Source organism: Castor canadensis, chromosome 2 (assembly GCF_047511655.1).
Source record: "Castor canadensis chromosome 2, mCasCan1.hap1v2, whole genome shotgun sequence".
NCBI lineage: Eukaryota > Metazoa > Chordata > Mammalia > Rodentia > Castoridae > Castor > Castor canadensis.
In genome coordinates this window covers 91815812-91821811 of record NC_133387.1, presented here as the reverse complement: position 1 = coordinate 91821811, position 6000 = coordinate 91815812, and the positions used below count along the sequence as shown (strand labels likewise).

General features: G+C 35.8%; 1 protein-coding gene across 2 annotated transcripts in view; it reads left to right on the top strand.

The window, feature by feature from the left end:
- The first annotated feature begins 800 nt into the window (after positions 1-800).
- The window catches only part of Gpr141 (G protein-coupled receptor 141), a 52100-nt gene continuing 46900 nt past the window's right edge, over positions 801-6000 (top strand). For both annotated transcript variants that reach the window (XM_074065277.1, XM_074065276.1), the window contains exon 1: positions 801-939. The gene's annotated coding sequence lies outside the window, so the exon portion shown is untranslated. The remainder of the gene's footprint in view (positions 940-6000) is intronic.

Below are 6000 nucleotides of genomic sequence, written 5' to 3'. Positions count from 1 at the left end.
GCCCTCAAATAGGAAGTAAAAGTTCAGAAATTCCAAATAAAAAATCCAGATTTCTGACTACTTTTGGCCATCTGGGCCTGAGTGTCCGCTCCATTGTCAGGAGCTGCTTAGCGAAAATGGGCTAGAGCTGAGCGGTGAGCCCTGTGGGGAGGGGTCGCATCCTTCTGGGGTCGTAGAGTCCCTGCCTCACCCACCCACTGGTGGGTACTGCCGGCCTTGACATCAGCTCTACTGCCTAGACATGAGGATTTCTAATTCTAGCCTAACATGAAGATAATTTTCATTGTGGCATGATGGATCACATAAGTTTTACCACCTTCAGTTTTAACGTTAGTCCTATAAGTATAACTCATATAATTTTTCCATTTTAAAAGTGTCATATCTTAGTTATATTTATTGATAAAAATCAATGCTAGAGTTAATCACCAATATTATGGGAAGAGGAATCCTAACTCATTAGTGTAATATAAAATAATTCTGTAAATATTATCAATATATATACACATACATATACATTTTTTTTACCCTAAACAAAACCTCTTGTTTCTGTTTTTGGTAATATCATCATCTCCCTCACTCCCAGCCTTCTTTACAAAATTGAGCTCAAATAAAATTAAAATAGCTTAACTCAGAGCCATGAAACCTTAGTAAGTATTTCTTGACAGTTGGCCTTCCTGTCATTTTTGCAACTTGGACTGTACATCTTTAAGAGTTTGGTATTTCAATGTTAGTATGCTTGAAATGGTTTTGAGGTTTTGTGGTCTGTGACACCCTGAGGAACTCAGAACTGTTGAGCTTCCTTTTGTTTGGTTCTCTGTCAATGGCCTGGTGAACACAAGCTGAACATGGAACTGCCACAGCAGCCCTGCCGCCATAGAGGAATTCCAACTGGAAGTCAGGCTCAGAGCCCATTTCTTCCACCTGACCTGGCTTTTTAAGGTAAGAGCAGAAGACATGGGGTAGGGGCTCTGAACACCAACTGTGAAAATGAAGGCATCCTGAATTTTCAGTCTGACTCTATTTCACAATCTTCAGATATAGTAGCTATAAAAAGACAGCTTCTTTACTTTGGCCACAGACCCCTGTTATTGATAGAATTGTGCTATTCTTCCTGTGTGAGGCACACTAGTCTGAAGGTGGAACCTCATTGGTATTAGTAATTAAATATGGACAAAAGTTATTTCAGAATCTATTAAAAACTCCCAGAATTCTGGTTAATAATATCATAGAGGATCAAGTATCATACTTACAAATCATCAGATGCTTATCTTTTAAGTGATTTACTAATTTTTATTATCAAAATCTTAAACTCAGTTACTGGAAATGTTGTCATATATAGTTTAAAGCCATTTTGGTAACCCTAATCAATATAAAGGAATTAATAATAGCAATCAGGAATTTCTAAAGAAACTTAGGAATTTCTAAAGAAGCATATTCAAAGTAATATGAAAATAATGATTATCATAATTCTTTTTTTTTTTTGCCATGTTGGAGATTGAACCCAGGTTCTCATGCATGCTAAGCAAGCACTCTACCATTGAGCTATATACCCAATCCATTTTAATTCTTCTTATTACACTTTTAAAGGACTATATGACAGGCAGGATCTAAAAAATAACTTAAGAATCATGTAAATAAAAATATAGAACAACATCCATTCAAATAATTTTACTTTAAATAAAATTCCTTCTATACTACTATTTCCTATTTACAGAGAATGGTGTGTTCCAAATATGTTGAATGAAATATAATGCAAAGTTTTTTTAAAAAAATAAGTCAGTAGCACACAACCTGAATGCATGAGTTTATCTGGCTTTTTTATATGATGATTTTTGGTAAGTCACTAAATTCACTGGACTTCACTTCCCTATACTACATAATTATTTATCTGAGAAGTTACTTATTAAATATTCTAGTTTTACAATTCCTTGTAGTTTTAAAATTGTGTTTAAATCAGTTAGTCATATTTTGATCAATTAACAGACATAATAAAAAGACCAGTGGCGATATGAATTATAATCCTCTGTTTTCTATAATTGGCTGAATAATTTGAAAAATACTATCTCAGCATTCTACACCTGATGTTTGGAAAACTTTTTGTGTAAAGAGCTAGAAAATATATTAGGCTTTGCAGCTAAAAGTAACTATAGGTACTTTCATCAAGGTTTAAAATACAACCATTTAAAAACAATTAACCTTTATAGTTCAGACTGTACAAAAGTGAGAAGTGAGTCAAATTTGGTTTAGGACCATCATTTTCCAACCCTTGTTCTGGAGAACTTTTTCCAACAGTTATAAAATAAATGAGGTAGATCAGAGACACTCAACCTGAGCTCAGGAAATGCTAAAGGAGTTCACAGATATTTTTAGTGTGATCCACCAATCCCTTGAACTTGTATACAAAAAATTGAGTGTATGTAAATATGTGGGCTTTTCAAAATGGGGAAAAAAGTACACAGATTTCATCAGATTCTCACCGTGTTCCAAAATCCAATTAAGGTGAAGGAACTTAGGACTAGCTAATTTCTAAAAGTGCTTCCCAAATCTAAAATTCAGTGATAACCTGTGAAATGTTTATTGATTTCTATTACGTATAAGCCATTATACATAATAGTTCTATTATGTAGAACTCTAAGAAATGTAGCATGTTTTGAATAAAATAGTGTGTCAAAATATTTTTAAATGATTAGGCTATGTGCAAATGAGTGATATCCTTTAAGTGAGTTTGAGAAAAATTCCATTATTGCTCAAATATTTCTGAAACATTACTCTGTGAAGTGTCTTCAAGGCTAGGTTATAAGTTACGTCAAATTATGTAGTCACCAAATTTTCCTAATGCTCCCTCTTATTTTAGATGTCAATGGTATTCATGACAATGATATCCAAACTTAATATAAGAAGAGTCTCTTTCATAAATGTATGATTTGCTTAAGGGCGGAAACTATGCCTTTCTCACCTTTGTACCCTAGAACAGTGTTTGGTGCACACAGTAAGTACCCAATATCCTTGAAATAGATACATGATTGTACAAACAAAATGATAAAGGCATCGTTATTGAGACATGTGCCACAGATACTAAAGGCTGGGACTCTGAATGCTCTGAAAGAAGTAGTTGCTAACTCTAAAGATTGCTTCTGTTTTCAAACTTGGATGTAACTATAATTTCAAAATACTTGGCTAACTAAGGATTGCAGTCTCTGCATGTGACATTCGTTTCATTTAACTTACATGGGAGAGAGAAATACTTCTTGTGAAGTTGCTGTAACTTGTTTTCTGGGATGGGGTGAGTACAGACTGAAGTTTTGTTAATTGCCCTCTGCATCTGAGCCTTCCTGAGTCCAGGTGTGCTAGCTGAAGCATAAAGGCTTTTCTTGACAATCCAAAAGTCAGATCTAACAGAACTGAGGGCACCACTCTGCTCCCTGATAAAGACATTCAGACTGAACTCCATCATCTGCCTTGCCCTGTCCACGATGGTCCACGTTGCCAAAATCCAGAGCACTGTTTGTCAGGGATTTCCCATAATTTGTGGAGCAGGGCAATGACTTGTGATGTATATGACCTTTCTCTCTTCAGTAATAATTTTATTAAAACTTACTCATTCACTTCTCAGGGAAAAATTGAAGATTAAAAATTTTAGGAAGTATTAACAAAACACTTTGCACTGCTCTTCATATATCTACTGCTATTCCTGAAACTTCCTTATTTAAAGAATTTATACCACCTCCTCCCTTCCCTCCCCTACCACCTCAGGAGCAGTTGAGGAAATACCACCAGGCCATTTGGGATGGAATTGTATGGTGAGCTTGGGCAGTATCTCTTTGTAGTAGACAACACCCTTTATTCACATATTTGCAGTCAGTCTCCTTAAAGATTGAGATTAGTCTTAGATGTAGTTCCAAAGGCCAAAACTAATGGAACCTCAAATACATAACTTAAACATGTCTCATGGTCCAGGGTTTCACCAAGGTGAGATAAGGAAGCAGAGTCCCCTCTACAAGGATTTTGGAGGCTCCTTGGGAGGGCTTGTGTGTTCTGCAAAGCCCAGAGGGATTGTAATTGTTCCTTTATTCTGACCTTGTAATATTTGTTCTTTTGTATAAAGATTGGAGTCACATAAAAAATGAATTATCTATACATTCTGGCTTCTAGCCATTGCTTGTTAGGAAGAATTGGAATCTAGTCTGAGAACAAGTCTGCACTTTTCATGAATTATTGACCACTACGTCTAACTTACTGGCCCTGTCAAAAATACACACTGCACTCTCTCTCTTTTAAAATGTCCTGATCAATGACTAAAATGCAGCCACCTAGTTTTTCTCTATGGGGCTCCTGGCCATGGGACCTAGCACAAATACCACTGATATAAGCAATCACTCTTATCTTTCTGCGTGTCATTTAGTACAGTGGCCATCAAGTGACTCATCTACACTGTCTTGCACCAAAGTTAATTTTAGTGCAGATTGTATCATTTGGTTGTAATCTCCTTGCAGAGTAAGGGTGGTATCTGCAGGTGTACAGTCTTTATTCTGTGCAACGGTCTCGCACAGAGTTTTAGATGAGAGCTGCAAAAATAAAAGTTGTCACATTCATTTGATTCTCTCTCTCCTTTCCCCATATCCATATTCCATGTATATATAATCTATAAAAATTTCTACCAAGAAAAGTTGTTGAGTTTCAGATCTACTCCCATGAAGCAAATTTGACACAAACATATTTAATTGAGTTTTTAGGAAAATAATATTTAATAGTAAAATAGGGATTGTTATATGTACTTCACTCTTTAAGGGGAAGATAGATAGATAGATAGACAGACAGACATATTCAAAGATATTTATAATCTAGGCAATCCAGGAGACTATAATCTTTTGGAAAGACACAGTTTACACATGTAAAAATAAATGCATAGCTCATATATTCTTATGAAAATCATACGTTATCAAGTGCTTTGAGCTTTATAAAGAAGAGGTAGCCTAACAGTTCTTATTTTATTTTTTAATTTAATTAAGAGAAATTGCAAGTTTAGTGTCAAAATTTCTTCATCTGAAACAGGCCAATTCAAATCTTTGCCCTTAGCAAAGACATTTGCAGAAAACTAAAGTGGTTAGAAAATCTTTGTCAGATGAATGTTTATTTGCATAATTTTGGTTAGTATAAAAATGAAGAATATGGAGTAAATATCATTAGTCAAATGACTAAGTGGGTGGCTAGTTTTTGAGAATTTGTCTTAATACTATTAAGGATTATGAAGAAAAAGAAAGCTTTTTATCAGAATGCAAATTGCTTATCTATCAGCAGAAGCTGGTAAGTTGGATACCTGAGCAAGCTCTGTCCCAAGTCAGGTTTGAGACCATTTTTCCTTTACATGAAATGAGGAGATTAGGGCTCAAGACCTCCTGGCTACTCTCGTAGATCAGGAGAATGAATTTTGACTCCAAGTCCTGTGTTTTTGCAAGCAGCCACCATGTTCAGAAATGAGCTGCCCAATGTGAACTTTGAATGCTATGGTATTTCGGGAGGAAAGACAGAGCAATCTGATTGCTAAGACTCTGAGTCCTGATCTATGGAAGAAATTTTGATAGGCAACAAGAAATTGAATAGTGAGGTACATGAAGGCAGTGATCCACCTGAACCACTTGTTCTCAAGGTCTTTCCCTGGGTTATGATACAGTGGTCTGAGATGCTGAGTGAGGCTTGGCCATCATGAGATTCACAGTCTCCTTTGGAGATTATGAGGTGGTTAGGTTGATGGTTCTTTCTCCCTAATTTTGTATATTAAGTGCTAATACCACAGGCATAACTAACAGCAGCTCTGAGAGTTTACATCTAGGAGAAGGAGGAATAGAGAAGCTTCTAAGACATTCAAAGAGACAATCTTTGTATCCTGGCCTCAATGCCCAGCAGCACTTGATAAGTATAGGAGACGTGTTTCAGTGGAGAGAAGGTCAGTCACTTTATTCTGGATTGCTTAGACTTTCTTTGTAAAAGCAAACAAAACAG